The following is an 18,285-nucleotide window of genomic DNA, read 5'->3' on the forward strand; positions in this document are numbered from 1 at the left end:
CAGTGCCGCCAATCCCCGCTTCTGGGCCGCACCCCAGGGCTGAGCCTTGCTGGTGGAAGGTCCACAGTGACGGCCACGCAGAGAGATGGGGGATCCATTCACCCATCTGTTAAAAGAAGTCACACACTGTTTAGCTGGCAAAGCCATTGAAGGAAGCAATCTCAGCCTCAGTTTTCTCCTCTGCTAAATGGGGATAGCAGGAGTATCTTAGCTCTCATGGATGCTTTGAGGATGCTGTGCGGTTCAAATTGCTTATAACTTGCAGTGGGCAGTGCTATTATCATCTCCCCCAGAAGAAGGGGTATGAAGGGTGGGGCCAGGGGAAGCAGGGAGATGGAAGTTGCTAGAAGAGCAATACAAGTCTTATCCCTTCTGACCCACCTGGGCGCCTTGCAGTGGGACATGCATTTATTTGCAGGAGGGAGGATGAGGGAGCAGTGTTCTGGTCAAACAGACCTGTCTTTAGAAACTCTTGCAGGGGAGACTTAGGCAAATGGGTGACCTTTCAGACCAAACTCACCCACAGTTTTGTGTCTTGGGTGCTGTCCCCCACATGCCAGGTTTTCTGCCCACGCTCTTGTTGTAACTGATGTATCAGTGAGCTGGCCAGGGGACTGCTGGAGGGCTCTTTCACCTTTCCAGCTCCTGCCCACTGTAGGACAGCTGATGTGGTTTCCTTTAGGAACCATCTCTGGGGGAGATGGAAAACCACAGAGGGCATTTGGTGCATCCTCCAGAGCCAGAGCCCTTTTGTGGGTGTCACAGCAGACTCTCGGTGGCCAGTCTTTGAGCATAGCTTGGAGGCTGCAGAGGGCCCAGGGCAGTGGGGGGTTGTAATACCCTGAGGCCTGTGGAGCCCAGAAAGGGAGTGGAGTGACAGCCAGCCGAGGCCTTCACACACCGGGTGCCAGGGAGAGGGAGGGAGGGGGGAAAGAGAGAGAGCGTGCGCGCGTGAGAGCGTGTGAGCACGGCAGGGGCAGAGGGGGCTGCCAGCCAGGGACAAAGACAGAGACCGAGAGAAACAAAGGAAGAGAAAATCTCCTCCTGGTACAACCTGTGGTTTAAAGAAAAATGTGGCTTGCCACCCCACAATGCTTTAGAGCAAAACTCTCAGTTCATCCAATAAAACAACAACAACAGCAACAACAACAACAAACACAGGACCTTTCAACTTGCAAGGCCAGGTGTGACAACACCCTTATCTGATCCAGCTCTGCTGGGCTGGAAGCTTTCCCCACCCATGCATGGAATGAGTTTAAGAAGAATCGGAGGCAATCAGCTGCTGCCAAATTTCGGAGCAAACATTTTTCTTTCTGGATTTAAATAATTGCATTGCATCCCCGGCTCTGGTTCTCCTCTAAAACCAGCCCCAAATGACATTTGGCAGGCTAACGATGGTCTGGTTTTTTCCCCCTCCTCCCTCTGGGGCTTTCTCAGAATATTTTCCTCAACGTCTGGGTAGCTGGCTTTTAAACCAGTTCATTTTTTTTTTTTTTTGGTTCAGGTCTCAAATTTTATTAAATTTAAATTTTATTCCATTTCAGGCTATAAAATCTCCAAAAGTGGCTTTGAAAGTGAACAGGTTTTGGCATGCTGGAAATAGGTTACCTCCAATGCAAATAAAACAGTCTAGCTTCCGAGGAGAACAAGCCTCCAAGGCTTGGGAAAATGCATGGGGCGGTTAGAGACCGTGGCACAGAAATGGTCAGAGACCAATTTAAAAGCACATATATTTTAAATGAAACATTCTGTGGACATATGGAACCAATAGCTTTGCCAAAAGCTCAATTCTGGGATCAAGTCTTCAGCGCTCAACTTTAATCTGACTACCCAAGGTGATTTTTTAGCAAATGAAAGCTCCTTTTTGCTTTTTAGTCTAAAGGGAATCTTAATACATTTTTAAATTATTTGGCATTTTGAATTAATTTTCTTAGAATGAAACGAGATTCTTAAATTGGGATCTTGTAGGGAAAAGACAGCCAGGTAATTAGTGAGCCGATCTCCTTTTCTGACACACGGATGGGGTGGGGGGGAATTGAACTCCAACCAAGGTGCACACAAAATCTATTTTAGAGCAAAAATTTCAAAGTAAGCAACACCATCTGTTCTTTAATTATTTCTCCTTATAAAAAAAAGTCGCTAAATTTATTTGGGTTACTTAGTTGGAAAGAAATGTCTTTAAGACACTCAGAACTGGAGCTATTAAGGCAGATTGTCAGCTCTGATTTGCCAGGTATCCAAGAACTCAAAATAGTAAAGGCATTTGAGAATTGACTTTCTTTTCCAATGCAACTTGCTCTCAGATAGGGCATGGTTACCGGACATTTGGGGGACATTCTTCAACTGCTCCTATTTGGGGACAGGCGCTATGGGAGCCAGTGGAGGGCTCATGCTCTGGCAGGACAGTGTGTAGGGGGTGTGAAGTGTAAAGCTTTGTCTTTTCATCAGTTGATGGGGGTGTGGTCCCCCAGAGTGAGGTTAGGCCGCCGGGATCCCTGTCCCTTCCAGAGTCCTCAAAATCTATCTATCCATCCATCCATCCATCCATCCATCCATCCAACCTTCCATGATCCATCCGACAAATATTTATTTAGGGCTTACCATGAGCTGGGCACGATAGTAGGCCCAGTCCCCATGGAGTGGATAGTCTTGTGGAAGAGATGGTAGTCATCAACTACTCACACTGATGAGCCTGTGAATACCTCTTTGGAGTCTAGACCAGCACCGTCAAACAGACCTTTTGTTGATAAAGGGAATGTTCTGTATCTGTGCTGTCCAGTGTAGAAGGAGCCACATGTGGCTGTTGTGCCCTTGAAATGTGGTAGTGCGGGGCACCTGGGTGGCTCAGCAGTTGAGCGGCTTCCTTTGGCTCAGGGAGTGATCCCGGGGTCCTGGGATCGAGTCCCACATTGGACCTGTGTCTCTGTCTCTCTCTCTCTGTGTCTCTCATGAATTAAAAAAAAAAAAAATTTTTTTTTTAAAAAGAAATGTGGTAGTGGGACTGAGGAGCCCCTATATTAAATTTCGTTTAATTTTAACTAAAATAGCCACGGGAAGCCTACAGCTATCATATTGGACACACCGGATCGGGATCATCACCAAGGAACTGGTTTGAAATGCAGATTCCCAGGCATCACCCCAGATTTGATGCCTCAAATCTCTGTGAGTGGAGCTCAGGAATCTTGAATTTTTACAATGCCTCCCGGTAATTTGCCGCAGAGGGAAGGTAGGCTTGGCTGGATGCTCAACTGCCATTCAGTTGGGGGGTGGATATGGTAAGGAGCAGGGGAATTGGATTTCAAGTGAATAGAAAGCTTCCTGGAAAAAGGGATGATAGAACTGAGACTGAACCATGAAAAATTTGGGGAAGAGTGTGGGCCTGGCACGGGGGTGGGGGCCCATGGTGCTGATAGAAGTGCCCAGCGCCACCCCAACACCCCAGCCCCCAGAAGGCTTGGCAGGCTGGATGAACTTGGGAGAGGCCAATGTGTTAAGCACAGAGAAGTGGATTTGTGAACTGAGCTTACAGAGGTTGGAAGACCTGGTATTCCAGCTGTGTGATCGTGGACTAGTGTCTTAACCTCTCTGGGCCTTGATAAAATGGAGATAGCCATACTTTTCTCCTCACTTATCTAAAGGGTTCCAAAAGACAGAAGGAGTAAAAGTGCATGTACTGAGCACAAATGTGCTGAAAACAACCATGGGATTGGAGGATGGTTTTGAATTTATTTTCTTGTGTTCTTTACCCTTTCCCCAGTTCTCCTACCTCTAGGGCTCTAGCTCAGCCTGTGAATTCCTCCCTGAGTGTGGCTCTACCCAGGTCTTGTTTAGACTAAGGCATGTGGTGGTACCTGTGGCTCTGGGACCTAGACTCTGGATTGGGGTCAGGGACCCATGTTCCAGTTCCTGCTCTGCCTCCTGGGAAATCCTCCCCAGCCCTGCATGTCTCTTTACTGAGTCTGTAATCTTGCAGGCCTCTTCCAGAGCCCTCATCCGGAGCTCCCCGATGGGCCTAGAGGGTGGCCACTTCTGCAAGTGCCTTTTAAAATCAGATGTAACCAATGGCCTTTTGGGGAAAGACTTCATAGTAATTTTAGCTGTGTCTTTTCTATTGTCTAGACCTAAGATCAGCATTTTAGGGAAAAGTGTCGAGATAACTCTCCCCTGCCTACCTTCTGCCCTCCCCTCCCCATTGCCAGGACTCTGTGCACCCCCCTGACCCCAGAACGTCAGGTGGCCAGAGCTTCGGCCGAGCCCCAGCTATTTGGCAGCTGAAAGTTTTGTCCCTGGAAGACGCCAGACTTATTTTGAGATCGCAAATGTGGTGGATGCTTCTCTGCTGGAAAGACACCAAGTGTCTGGTCTCATATGGGGGGTGGTATTTTGAGGGGGGGTATTAGCAGCTTCTTCTCTAAAATAGACATGTGCTTCTCTTCCTTCTCCGAAACTTTTGCAGTCCGCGCTGTCCCCCCGGTACTTGGGAGAGCGCCTTAAGCATAAGTCATTGCTCAGTATAGCTTAGTTATTGCTATTGTGGCTATTTTTTTAAAAAAATTACTTATTTATTTGATGGAGGAACAGAGAGAGAGCACAAACAGAGAGAGCAGTAGGGGCAGAGGGAGAGGAAGAAGTAGGCTCCCTGCTAAGCAGAGAGTGAGACATAGGGCATGATCCCAGGACCCTGAGCCACCCAGGCGCCCCTAATGTGGCTATTTTTATTGTTATTATTAATTTCTGTTTTTCCAGGACTGAAACAGTGCCCAGGTGTGTCCTCTAGACAAAGACACTTACAATGATCTCTTTGGAATCTTCTTTTTAAAAGAACATCCGAGGAGAGCACTGTTTGACTCAAAGGAATGAATAGCTAACAGTAGAATTTTAGCCACCCAGGTAAGATAGTGACTTGCAGGGAAAGAGACCTTCCCAGCGTCTCTCATGTCATTTTGACTCAATGCCAAAGAACATACTCAGGGTCTCCACTGAAACACTGGAACAGAGGTTGCAAACTGGTTATCTAAGGACCCACCTCCAGGGCCAGAATATTTTGTTTTGCTGACCGCTCGGGATTAAAATTTGTTTGGAATCAGAACATCGCACATAAAATTCAGAAAAGTTCGCACACACAAAAAATCCAAATTTGTAGCTTCTTTTCAAAGTAATCGGAAGATCTGACTGGCCTGGCACTACTGCATAAGCAGAGATCGGCTGGGGCTGCCCATGGCCACGAGGGCGTGCGTGCTGTCGAATGCCACGGTTCCACGCGTCCCTGCTGTATTATGGCGAGCCTCGCTCCCCACTTCGTGTTAGCTGGCTGGCACCAGAGCTCTCAAGCACTGCCAGTACTCGAGGGTTACGTGAGCTGTGGCAGTGACAGCTCCCACTCCAGCCCTGCTTCCTGCTTGCTGTGTGACTTTGCCCCAGTCTCACCGCTACTCTGTGCCTCAGTTTCCTCGTCTCTCCAGTGGGACTTTGGACCGGATCAGCGGTTTCCCACAGTGCTAAGATAAACCTGCCAGGAGAGGCTGAGAGGTGAGGTGCTGGGCCCCCATGTCTTCTTGCCTTTATAAATGAAGGTTCTACATTAGACTTCTCTGGCAAGGTCAGGGAAGTGCTTAACAAAGGCTGGGAGGCTGTGAGATCACTTCCTGTTCTGACCTCGTGTCAAGATCTGTCCATCCTGGGATGTCTGGGTGGCTCAGTGGTTGAGCATCTGCCTTTGGCTCAGGTCATGATCCCGGGGTCCTGGGATCGAGTCCCACACTGCACTCTCCTCAGGGAGCCTGCTTCTCCCTCTGCTTATGTCTCTGCTTTTCTCTGTATATCTTTCATGAATAAATAAATAAAATCTTAAAAAAAAAAATCTGTCCTGCTGTTGCCCCAAGGGGAGTGACTGAGGGTGTCAGGACAGGGAAGGGATCATAATACTTTTATTATTGATAATTAATAATACTAATGATGGCTGCATTTACTGACCAGCATTGTTCTCTCATGAACATAGATGCTCTCCTCATTTTGTAGTTGGTGAAGCTGAGGTTCAGAGAGGTTGAATGACTTGCCAAAGGTCACACAGTGGATAAGTGCCAAGGGTCAGATAGCTACAGGCCTGGGTCTGTTTCGTTCCAGACTCTGAGACCCTGACAGCATGCTGTTCCACTGGGGTGGCTTGAGAGGAGGGCGTTCTCATGTACGTGTGTGGGGAGGAGAGCCTCAGGAGGGCTGCCTGGCTCAGAAGGGAGGCCAGAGCTCTGCGGCCTGCCAAGCTGTGAATTATTCATGTGTGTGCATGTGCATGCGTGTTTTCTTTTTTAAAAAATATTTAATTTATTTATTAGAGAGAGAGAGAAAGCACAAGTAGGGGGGAGGGTCCGAGGGGGAGAGAGAAGCAGGTTCCCCGCTGAGCAGGGAGCCTGATGCAGGACTCGATCCCAGGGCCCTGGGATCATGACCTGAGTGGAAGGCAGATGTCCAACCAACTGAGCCACTCAGGTGCCCCATGAGTGTTTTCCAATAAGCTCCACACCCAACATGAGGCTTGAACTCATGACCCTGAGATCAAGAGTTACGTACTCTGCTGACTGAGCCACCCAGGCTCCCCTTTGTGTTTTATAAAATCAATCTATCATCTATCTATCTATCTATCTATCTATCTATCATCTATCTATCATCTATCTATCTATCTCATCATCTATCTATCTCACCAATATTGGCTTATAAAACTCTCTGGATCAAATTGTATAGCCAACCCGGTGAATTTGGGGGAGGCACCCGGAGAGTTGGGAGTAATTTTGGTAGTTCATCACTGAGCATGCTTCCTGTCCGTGCCCGAGAGAGGGAATCCCACCCTGTCCTTGTCCGCCTCCAGAGCCCGCACCGTCGTCGGCAAAGCTAGTATAACTCACCGAGGCTCACCACACTCAACTTACTGGCTCTCCATTTACCAGGTGGGCAGCCCCGTGGGAAGTAGGTTAACCAGGTCCATGTACAGATGGTGCTTGGAAAGGCGGGGTTACGGGCCTGGTCTGGGGTCCCCCGGCTGCTGAGGGCCAGGCTGCGACTGTGACCGGGGCCTTCTCCGAGCCAGTGCTCAGCCCCTGGGGGCACGGCCTCCTGCTTTCCCCTGCACTGTTGCTTCCTGAGCTGTCCGGGGTTTCCAGGAGGAAGAGGTGGGGGTTCAGCTAATCCTGCTAACATCCTTGAGCGAGGAGGAGGTGTTTATTTTCTTCCTTCAGCTTCTTCTGGGGAAGGCCGAGTGAAGCCTCCTCCTGCCTTTCCATGGCGTTTCTGCCAGTAGGAGGGGTGCAGACCCTTGGCCCTGCCTGGGTGGGTTTCTGGGTGGGGGATAATGGTGGGACCGTCCCGGGGGCTCAGCTACCGCGCTGCTTCCCCCTCCACGAGGGCTCAGTGGTGGCTCACGGCGGAAGTGAACTCTGGATGACTCAGGCCAAAGGGAATTTAGTGGGAGGTTAAGGGGGAGCTGATGGAAGACCCCTTCCTTCCATTCCCTGCCGTGCTGTGCTCCAGGATCAGTGTCTGGGAAGGTTGTGAGCCTCTAGCCTGGTGGGGTCCCAGGGGAGGGGGAGGCATTTTTGCCTGACAGTCCATCGAGGTCCAAATGGGTGAGAAGTGGTTCCCTTGGGCACAGGCCGGGTGCTGATAGCAGAGGCTGGGGCACTGGGCACCCCGTGGGTGACACACTTGCCTGTCACGATGCCCTGCTAGGTTGCCCGGCCATCTCGGAAGGCTCCAGCAGCCCCCAGGGGCAGGATGCAGGGTGGGCTTGGGCTGAAGGGGACCATTGCCTATTTGGCTGGCTTTGGGCCGTCGGCTGGGATTTACCAAGTCACGACTTCTAGGGTGCCAGCATGGGCTGGGGCCTTGGGGGGATCCCGGTGTAGTGTCTTTTTTATGCAGACAGGGACATGGGAGACAGGAAGGACACAGTCCTGTAGCCTTAGCATGGCCAGAACACAGGAGGAGACCAACAAGGGACGGATGATACAGTGCTGCTCCCCAGAATGCAGTGCAGGTACCTCTGGTGGTGTGGCCGGGGATTTTAAGGACAACACATATAACCTTAAAATTAATTGCTAATGGATACACAAGGCATTAAAATCAAAACACCCCCAGCCACCCACTTCCTCTCCCTGGAGGCCACTGGTGTTACTGGTTTCTTGTCCCAGAAGGATTTGGTGTGTGTGCACACACAGGAAAAACATACATTTCTCTCCCCCTCCCCGTACAAATGGAAGTATGCCTGCAATCCCTCACATGTTTGTACTCTCCAACCTGTTAGATGTGATTCCAAACCAGTTAATTGAGCGCGCCGCTTCTGTGATTTGTGCATTAGCTTTATATTCCTGAGGTGTCACATACCTGCCGTATGCGTTCAGCTTGATGAAGTTTCGTGAACTGAACACATCCGCAGAACCAGCATCAGGTCAGGAAACAGCCTGGCCAGCTTCCTGGAGCCTGCCCCCCAGCCTCGTGCCCCTGGCCAAGAGTAACGGCCACCCTTACACGAACACTTGAGGTCTGAATATCTGCGTGTTTCTTTTGACGTGTGTACATTTTTAAAAATTATGTTTATTTACTTGACAGAGAGCGAAAGAGAGTGAGCATGTGCTCACAAGCAGGAGGAGCAGCAGGTAGAGGCAGAGGGAGAAGCAGACTCCCTGCTGAGCAAGGAGCCTGACGTGGGACTCGATCCCAGGACCCTGAGATCATGACCTGAGCTGAAGGCAGATGCCCAACTGACTGAGCCACCCGGGTGCCTCTGTTGCCATGTGTTTTTGAAAAAGTTATAGGCAGCTCATCCAACTTGAGATTTCCCAGGGATTATTGCTTCGGATGAAAAAGTCCTAGGTCCAAGCCTCTCCATCTGAGGAGACCTAAGAGTTGCCTTTTGTTTAATGACCATGGGACCAGCCTGAGGTTACTCCTGGGGCCACGGGGGCCTTGTCTCCTCCTGCTGTGGCCCTCAAGCCTAAGCTCCCCCATTTCTTACAAGACATGACTCATCTGGAGTGGACATCCCGAGGGGAACCCAAGGGAAATGCCTTGACATTCGCTGGCCTATGTGCCTCAGCCTATACCAGTAACATTGGCCTTGCCGCCTCTGTCTCTCCTCCGTAGTGAGGCACGAGGTACCTAGATTCCATGGGACATAACCAGGTGGAGGGGGGTACATGGGTGCCTGGCAGCTGGGACCCTCTGACCCAGTGGTTTGCTGTGTGTGGGGTTTAGAGCCAGACAGACCTGCCTTTGAATCCCAGCTCTGCCTCTTGTTGGCTGTGTGACCGTGGGTGAGTGTCTTAACCTTTCTGAGCATCGGTTTCCTCACTAGGGAAGCGAGAGGATGGTTAGAAACTGCCCCACAGGGTCACTATGAGGATCACACGAGCCCACCGTGTGTTGAACACCCAGCCGGGTCCTTGGTGTAGGTGCTCAGGGAACAGTTGTACTTGTCATGGTTTCGACGGTCATGCTGCCGGAGGTCTCCTCCTTGTCCAGGCCTGGAGCTGCAGGGGAAGTGGCGGACGAGAGCAGGGACAGCAGCCTGCTTCTCTGCCCCTGTGGCATCCGTCCCAAATGAGCAAATGGCTCTCAGCGGGGCATGGAGAACGGAATCTCTCCCTGGCTGGCTGTGGCCGGCCAGCCCCAGGGCAGCTGTCCTGTTCCCAGATCCAGGGTTCCAGGCTGGGTGGCTGGGGCGGGCAGGTTGGGCGGGGGCCTGGGCAGCTGACAGAGCCTCCCGGGGCCTAGGAGGCCAGCTGCAGCCTTGCAGCCTTGGAGTGGAGCAGAGAGCCAAATCATCACTTAACCCATTCTGTTCCTGCGGGAATGGCTGCTCTTCCAGGCCCTGAAGGGGCTCCCCTTGTTTTTTGGTTGCCTCACGGGCCCTGTGAGCTCCTTGTTTGACGGGGGGTCTCCAGCAGGCAGGACGCAGACTATATCTGGCCTGAAATTTAAAAATTGTTTAAAAAAGTTTAAAAATTGCAGTGTTTCATATAAACATTCAGATCTCTGGCCTTCCGGGGAAATCTAGAAGATCTGACCCTGCTGAGCGTGCTCCCGGGCAGCAGCTCGGTTGAGCCAGGGGTGGAGACTGTCTCCCCCTCTTCCCCTCTTCATCTCTGGTGCCCCTGTGCGTGTTTGAGATCCTGGACCAGAGGAGCCTGTCAAGGTCAATTCCAGCCTCCCCTCCTCGCTGAGCCTTGAATTTCCCCGAGGGTCTCTCTAGCTCTGCTTGACCCCCTCCCACGCCGGCAGCCTCACTACCTCCTGAGTGCACCTTCCCGTGTAGCCTCTGCTGTTAGAATCCTGTCTGTTCCTTCCTGCAGTCTCCCTGTAGGGACTTCCACGCGCTGGTCTCCGCTTGACCCCTCGGGGCCACAGAGCAAGCTCGGTCCCTCTTCCCCATGACAGCCCTTCAGATGCCTGAAGTCAGCCCTGCACCTGCCCCTCTGGGCTCAGCGGCGTCTGTTCCTTCGCTTTGCCTCCCAAGATGTGGTTTCAAGATCCCCCCATTATCCTGGTGCACCTTCTCGGCCACCTCCCTGGTGGCTCTGAGCCTCTCGCCGCTGGACTTCCCAGCGCTGCCGTGCACACCTGGAGTTGGGGGCATGAGGACACGCGGGGGAGGCCCCCTGTTCTGTTACAAAAGGAAATGCATGGAAAGTGTTCCTTAAGGCCGAACTCCTTAAAACACCTACAGTGTTTCCAAGTGGGGTGTGATGGGTCAGTTTGATTTTTCTCGGTGTGCCTGCCTGTATTTGAATTTTTTTTCCCTGGGGGATTAAAAAAAAAGTAAGAAAAGCAAAGGGCTGGGGATGAATTGGCTTTAACCAGCTGGCAGTGTTGCCTCCTGGGGCGAGGCCTTGGCTGGGAGGGAGGAGAGACAAGGTGGGGAGGGCAGGATGGGGCTCCCTGCCTGGGGTAGCCTTGCCTTGGAGCCCCAGCCTCGCCTCACACTGAAAGAGGATTATGGGAACCAGAGGGGAGGGAGGGCTCTCTTTCCCCAGGGATGGATGGGGCTTTTGGACGGCAGAGGTCAGGTGGGGCCCCTGATACGGAGGGGGGCATTTTAGGTGATGGGAGCACCTGTAGCAAAGGCACTGAGACAGGAAAATGTTTGCCTGGGACGCGGGAGTTCAGGTGCCTGAGCTGGGGTGGGGTCCTTGGGGGTCCAGGGCCTGGACACAGATGGAGACTCTGGAGGCTATTCTGAGGGTGACGAGCCCCGCAGTAAGAGCGCTGGTAATTGCAACGGCAGCGGTTGGCTATCTCTGGAGGCAGAGCCGCATTACTCTGGCTTTCCCAAGCTAGGGCTGTGTCACCTTGGGCGAGTCATTTCCTGTTCTCCAGCCTTGGATTCCTGGTGTCGGATGGCATACAGGTGCTGTGGGGATTAAAGTAGCTAATGCTCCCCAAATGCTCAGCCTGGTGCCTGGCACCTGAGGTCACCCTGATGATATGCTGTTATGTGTTGTGGCCTTTATATGTGCTCGTGGGTGCTTTAAGCCCATACAGACCTTATCCAGTGATTATAACTGCGTGATGTTGAACACGCACCTCTCTTTCTCCCATTTTACAGATGTGTCTGCTGAGCCAGACGTGCAGTATTCGTATGTCTGGGCCTGCTGGGCTCTGTGCCTGGCCTCTTCCCACTACCCTGCCCACCTCTTAGGAGCTTGGGGGGCGGCGGCATGCCTGCCCTGGGGGTTGTGCCTGGTGCAGATGTCTCTCAAGGGCATCTGGTTTCCAGAGAATATTTGATAATGAGGAAGGCTGCAGGGCTGGGGGGCTCTGTTGGTGGGTGGCAGGCCCAGGTGGGGACTGGGCACCTCCTATCAGGCACTCAAGCCTCCGGCTTGGAGGTGAGCTGGAGTCCTGTCCTCGGCCCCTGTGGGGGACAACCTGGGCTGGAATGGCTGGAAGAGAGGCTGCATGCTCCTCTGTTGGCCTGGCCCTTGGGTCTGGTTGGTGCCTAGCCGGCCAGGGTGAGTGGCTGTGGCATATCCCTCTCTGTAGCAGGGCCAGGCTGTGCGCTAGAAGGATTTCCCCGGCTCAGTGGTACCCAGGGGCCTCTGGGTCCTCAGTCTGCAGAGGTGTCCGACTGTTGCAAACTGTTCTAGTAAGGAAGTGCTGGCTGCATAGGCTTCTAGGGGCCCCGCTTGTGCCCTGCTCACCCCCAGACCAGGGTGTGTGATCGGCAGGGATCAGTAACAATGAGGTAGGATCTGATGGGACTGGAGTCTGGGATGGGCTGGCTTCCCATGCAGGATGCAGTAGACACCTCAATCCTTGGGCCTCAGCCCTCTCTGTGACACAGGACACGCGTGTTGCCCATCCTGACCCAGCACCCTGACCCGGTTGGCAAATGTGACTCCTTCAGGGTGTGAGAGCGTGCTGAATGCGGTATGAGGAAATTGAGGCACAGAGACACTGCATGCCTGGTGTAACACAGCTGGTTAACGTCGGAGCCAGGCCTCGAGCCCGGGTCTGTCTGATGACAAACTTTGTGCTCTTAGCTGTTGGAGTCTCCTGCCTGGGAGGTCTTATGGACCAAATGCACTGATGAGCATCCGTGCGGAAGCTCGTGCGGAAGAAGCGTGCGTCGGCGACATGCCAGGCAGAGAGCTGGACCTGGCGGGGCAGGACCTCTAGGCAACCCCTCTGTGGCTGGCTGCGTGGGGTGAGGAGCTTCTGAGCAAGGGGGGATGGGATATGCCTCTGCTTCTGGATTAGTCTCCTAGTCCCCTGGATCCCCCTGCCCCCCCAACCACCCTGGGCATCTGTGGGTCTCTTCCAATGTTTGTTTCGAAAGGGTGGATGGAGCTTCTGTGTGCATCTCCCAGGGGTCAAAGAAGGGCAAGGAGGACTGTTTGCAGGGAGTAGGGCCTGGGCGGGGCTTGGGCATTGGGTGTCCTCTCCTGAGGGAAGGGGGTGAGGGTGGGAAGGGGGTGGCCTGTGGGCCAGCCCCGGAGCCCCGGTGTCCTTGTCGCCAGCCATAGAAGCATGCAACAGGTACCATGGCGCTAAACAAGGGCACTACAAATCAGAACAGAAGAACAGGGAGTGTGTGGGGTGTTTCCTGGCTTTGTAAACCCACCTTCTCCCCTGGGAGTTAGAGTGTGGGCCTTGCAGGAAGAAGGCAGCACGTCTGCTTTTGCAGGTGCTGGACGGACCTCCTGGGCCTTGGAACCCAGGACTCGGAGTCGGAGTCCACAGACCCTTTCCGTGGACTGTCCTTCTGTCCTTTCATCATTCTCTCACCTTCCTCAAGTGAACTTTGGTTCCTAGACCCCTGAGCTGCACCTGTGCCACCTGCACCCTCCCAGAGGTCCTGGGCCTGGTGAGGGACCGAGATGCCACCCTGGGGTGGTGGGGAGCCTGGGTGGGAGTCCTGGCCTACCCCCGACTGCACCGAGCAGTCTCCCCTGGGCCCCGAGGCCGGCCCCTGCCAGCAGTGGGCCAGATGTGTTTTTTCGGATGGTGTAGGGGGAGCGTCTTCTGTGTGGGTGTCCTTGCATGATGTGTGGGCTGCTCTGTTTTGATCGAAGGGAGCCAAACTGATTTTCCTGGCCCATCCAAAGCAGAAAGTTAAATAAACACAGCCAAGTATTATCACAGGACTCGAGGAAAAATGAACTCTGTCCCCACGGGCGGCCCACATCTGGCAAGCACTGGGCCTCTCAGGGCTGAGGGGTGAGACAGATGTGATTGATGGTGAGAAGAGCTGGGTGTACCCCCACCCAGGGCCATGCCTCCTCCTTCTAGGGCTGTGTGCTATTCTTGGGGCCTGGGGGGCTGCAGGCGGCCTGTCTTGGGTTGCATCCCTTGCCATCCACCAGGCCCCTCTGGGGCTTTGGCTTCAGTAGGGCTCCCCTTAGGCTTTCTGAAGCTGCTTTGCCTGGGCCCGTCCTGGTGCTCTCCATGGAAGTGCAGCCTGTGAAGTGGGCCCACACCGCTGAGGCCCGAGAGCCTGGCTCTGGTGCGGGAAGATGACCTGCGTACTCCCCAGAATTTTCCATCCCCCGCTTGAGGCCTTGGTGGGCTGATGAGCCACACGTGGGGGGAGAGTCTGTAGTTGGCATGTCCCCTGCCAACCTCTGCCCAGTGCTGCCCTTGTCACCTGACGTTCAGCCCTCACTGAACTGAAGTGGGCTGGACTTCTTCCCGGAGTTCCATATAGGATGCTGGATGGGAACTTTGGGCCGGGCGGAAGTGAGGAGGGGGTGCGGTCGCTGGCTCCCCATTGCCTAGTTATCAGGGTGTGCCTGCATTCCCCCAAGTGTGACATTCCACATTCCCAGATCCTGCCGTGGTTCAGATGGCCCATAGGCGAACGAGAGTCCCCTCCCCCATACTTACAGGTTTATTCTACTGTCTATTAGGCAAATGTTACTTGCCATGCTTCTTCTAATATCTGTTAGGAAAATTGTGAGTAGCACACTAGGTGTGTGATTTCACATGGAGTGTCCTTCGGAGGCGCGACGCGAAGGCATGTAAGCCAAGGAGGTAGGAGGGGAGCTGAGGTAAAGAAAAGCATTCTTGGGACGCCTGGGTGGCTCAGTGGTTGGTTGAGCCTTCGACTCAGGGCGTGATCCTGGGGTCCTGGGATCGAGTTCCGCATCAGGCTCCCTGCAGGGAGCCTGCTTCTCCCTCTGCCTGTGTCTCAGCTTATCTCCCTGTGTGTATCTCATTAAAAAAAAAAAAAGAAAAAAAGAAAAAAAAAAGAAAGAAAGAGAAGCATTCTGTAACTCAAGTTACAGATATGTGTGCTCCTGGACAAACTCCTGGGAGGACTGGAGGGAGGGGGTGGGGTGAGCCCTGCCAGCCCTGGGGACCGGACTGCTCAGGGCTCATGGCCAGGAAGACTCCCACCACACCCGCCTTGTTGGGCATCGTCTCAGGAACGTCAGGTGGGGCAGGTGGTGTCAGTCCTGCCCTGGTGGGGCCAGCTGCCAGGGGGAGACACTAGGCCCCTTGAAGGCCCCCAGGTGCATTCTCACCACCATGGGTGGGCGATGGGACCGAGCTGGGGGACACGTGGTGCCAATGAAATGTCCCCCTCCCAAATCAGACCTATGAAAAGTATTGACTCCTGAGACTGTAAAGTATTTATTATGATTGCCCCTACCCCTGGGACATCTATGTGGAATTACCAAATGTTTGGAAATGGCCATTACATTTGTTCCTGTGGAAGGCTTGGGGCTTTTGATATGAAGAAGCAGACGGAGAGCTGGTCTGCATGTCCCAAACCAGATGAAAACACTTACACACACACACATGCACACGTACGTGCACATCCGTTTCTAATAAGAGACTCAGTTTCCTCTTTGCTTGTGTTTAAGATAAACCACATGTATAACAAAGTAGTGACATTTATTTACAGTATGTTAGCACAGAGGATAAGTTGTTAAGGGGTTGTAAAAAATAATAGTTTTTACTCTACGGTGCTTTTCTTCAAACAAAATTGGAAAAAAGGCAAGAGAGTGGGATTCTGGTCTCATCTGCTCCTTCCTTTGCATCTTGAGCAGTGGACAGGTCTGGGTGGGTGCTGTCCCTTTCCCTCCTGAGCGAGGGGCTGTGTTCCCTGACCCCCTGGTTCCAGCTCCCATGTTCAGGTTCCTCGCACACAGTGGGCCGCTTCCGTCCACCCCTTGGCATGGGACATGGTTACGGCCCCTCCGTGCACAGCAGTGTGTGTTCTTGGCTTCGTCACCTTCCATCAGGGTTGGACAGCTAGTGGCTGAGGACCCAGTGTTGCCACCGAACCAGGAAGTGGGAGCCAGGCCCTGTTGTAAATCCACATTTATATGCTGCATGTTGCTGGTTAACGAGATCGTGCAGGGGTGACTGTATGAAATGAAATATATATATGAACGAGGAGATTAACCCCAGGGAGAGGGGATTAAACAGGAGGACAGCCTGGGAGGCCTGAGGCCCTCCAAGTGTTAAGGCCCAGGCAGGCAGTTGCACCGAAAGGGAATTTGCAGGAAACCCCCAAACCCTGAACAGATTTATTGGGAGTGCAGACACAATAATCCTATTTAGTGTTGCTCACTGTGTGCCAGGCACTGGGCTAAGCTCTTTTTTTTTTTTTCCTTAAGATTTTATTTATTTGACAGAGAGATAGAGAGAGCCAGAGAAAACAAGTGGGGGGAGTGGCAGAGGGAGGGGGAGAAACAGGCTTCCCACTGAGCAGGGAACTCAAAGCGGGGCTCTATCCTAGGACCCCGGGATCATGACCTGAGCTGAAGGCAGATGCTCCATCGACTGAGCCACCCAGGCGCTCTGGGCTAAGTTCTTTATGTATGTTACTGCACTTTGCCTTCAAAACAAATGGGGACTTTATTATTTCCACTTTATTATTTTTGTTTTATTTATTATTTTTATTTATTATTTTATTTTATTTATATTTTAAAGATTTTATTTATTTATTCATTAGAAACAGAGAGGCAGAGACACAGGCAGGGAGAGAAGCAGGCTCCTTGCAGGGAGCCCAATGCGGAACTTGATCCTGGGACCCAGGGATCACCTCCTAGCCAAAGGCAGACGCTCAACCTCCTGAGCCACCCAGGAGTCCCTATTTATTATTTTTAGACCCAACGTGGGACTTGAACTTACAACCCTGAGGTCAAAAGTCATGTGTTCTTCAGCCTGAGCCAAACAAGTGTCCCTACTCCTGCTTTATAGATGAGGGATTGAGACTGGGTAGTGTCTCAGGGCAAGGGAGAGTTTGTGATCTACCCAGACTGGCACATCCAACACTGACCACACAGACTCAGCTCTGGAGGCTTCCAAAAAGAGGAGTCATTTACCCCCAAGCGTCCCCCCTCAGCTGAGGTTTTCCCGAGTCAGTTCAGAAGCTGGGAAGCTCAGTCTATCAAGTGCTGTTTGTTTAGCACAGGCTGAGAGGGGCAGGTGGGGCTGGGTGGTAGGTGCGTGGGCTCTGGGAGCCATGTAGACCTGGCTTCAAATCTGAGCCTGATCTCCCATCGCTTACATAATTTAGCTCACTCAAAAAAATTCATTTAGGCCTTGGTTTCCCCAACTGTAAGATGGGTGCCATCATCCAGCCCCTTCACAGAGCCATTGGGAGGATTACATGTTTCATGAAGAGTGGGAGTGCTGTCTCTGGTGTCACTGTGTGTCATCTTATGTCAAGTGGAGGGCGGGGGAGAGGAGATGTTGAGGGTCTCCCTAAAGGGCTGGTTGAGAGTACAAGTGAGGACAACATGTCTTGGTTTCCCTTTGCCTGGCTCCTGGGTTTGGGGCTCTGGAGCAGATACATTGTGATAGCTTCTCATTTATTACCAGAGCTGCCTTGCAGGATGGTGATGTGCAGACGGGTTCCCTAGCTCATCCCCCTAACTCATCCAGGCCACAGCACACCATGGCGGACAGGAGTTGATTGTAGGGCATTTGCTTTGCTTGCACCAGACGGGGGCTAATCTAAGTGCAGGGCCAGGCTGTTCAGGGAGAGATTTCCGGAGGAGGGGAGCCTGAGCTCTGGGTGGTGTTCCTGACCAGGGGAGAAGGGTGGCTCTGCAGCCGGTGGTCAGGCTGACCTGAGGGTTTGGGCGAGAAGCCTGGAGCCCTGGGCCCGTGTCCAGGTTGTCCCCATAGTCAGAACCCAGAGGAGGGCCAGGCTGGGCCGGGTGGGGCAGCCTCAGATCCCCTACCCCCACCTCATTTCTATTTCCTTGCTCAGGCAAATGCAATTTGATTGAATTTTCCTGAACTTCATCTAGGAGCAGGAAACGTTTTATTTACGTTAAAAAAGGGACCCAAAGACTTCTAAGATTTTTTGTTTATGATTTTTATCCTTCTTCCTGAAATGGGATTTGCGTGTTCGTGTAAAAGGAAGTCAGGATGTTATCCCCCATTTAAAGTGGCCGCTCACCCTGGCTCTTGGCTGGTCCCCCAGCCCTGAACCTTCTCTGGGGCCCCGACTGTGGGCCTCAGCTCCGGGCTGGGGCCTGCCGCTCACCTTCCCCAGCTCCCACCTCTCTTTTACAGGTCCTACCTGTTTCTGCCTCACTCTGAGATTGGGATTCATTCCCCATCCTCCATCATACCCTAACTTAGTTGTTCAGCTTGTAGGGACCCCCCCCGCCCCGGGGTCCTGCCTCGACAACACATCACCGGAGAGTCCACAGTCTGTGGGTCGAAGATCAAAGTCAAAGTGCCTTTCTCCTCTTTCTCCCAGTACCTGGCTCAGAGTCCTAGGTCACTTGAGGTGCTCAGTGCTTCGTAAAGGAGGAAAAAGACCAAATA

At 52.7% G+C, this 18,285-nt stretch overlaps 1 protein-coding gene across 3 annotated transcripts in view; it reads left to right on the top strand.

Annotated features, from left to right (window-relative positions):
- The window catches only part of ZNF423 (zinc finger protein 423), a 334,231-nt gene that overhangs the window by 34,853 nt on the left and 281,093 nt on the right, over nucleotides 1-18,285 (top strand). Inside the window, exon 1 of one of the 3 annotated variants that reach the window (XM_072827125.1) lies at nucleotides 3,143-3,162. The exons of the other annotated variants lie outside the window; for them this stretch is intronic. The gene's annotated coding sequence lies outside the window, so the exon portion shown is untranslated. Of the gene's footprint in view, nucleotides 1-3,142; nucleotides 3,163-18,285 lie in introns of those variants that run through there. 3 annotated transcript variants of the gene reach the window in all.

This window comes from Canis lupus, chromosome 5 (genome assembly GCF_048164855.1).
Source record: "Canis lupus baileyi chromosome 5, mCanLup2.hap1, whole genome shotgun sequence".
Classification (NCBI taxonomy): Eukaryota; Metazoa; Chordata; class Mammalia; order Carnivora; family Canidae; genus Canis; species Canis lupus.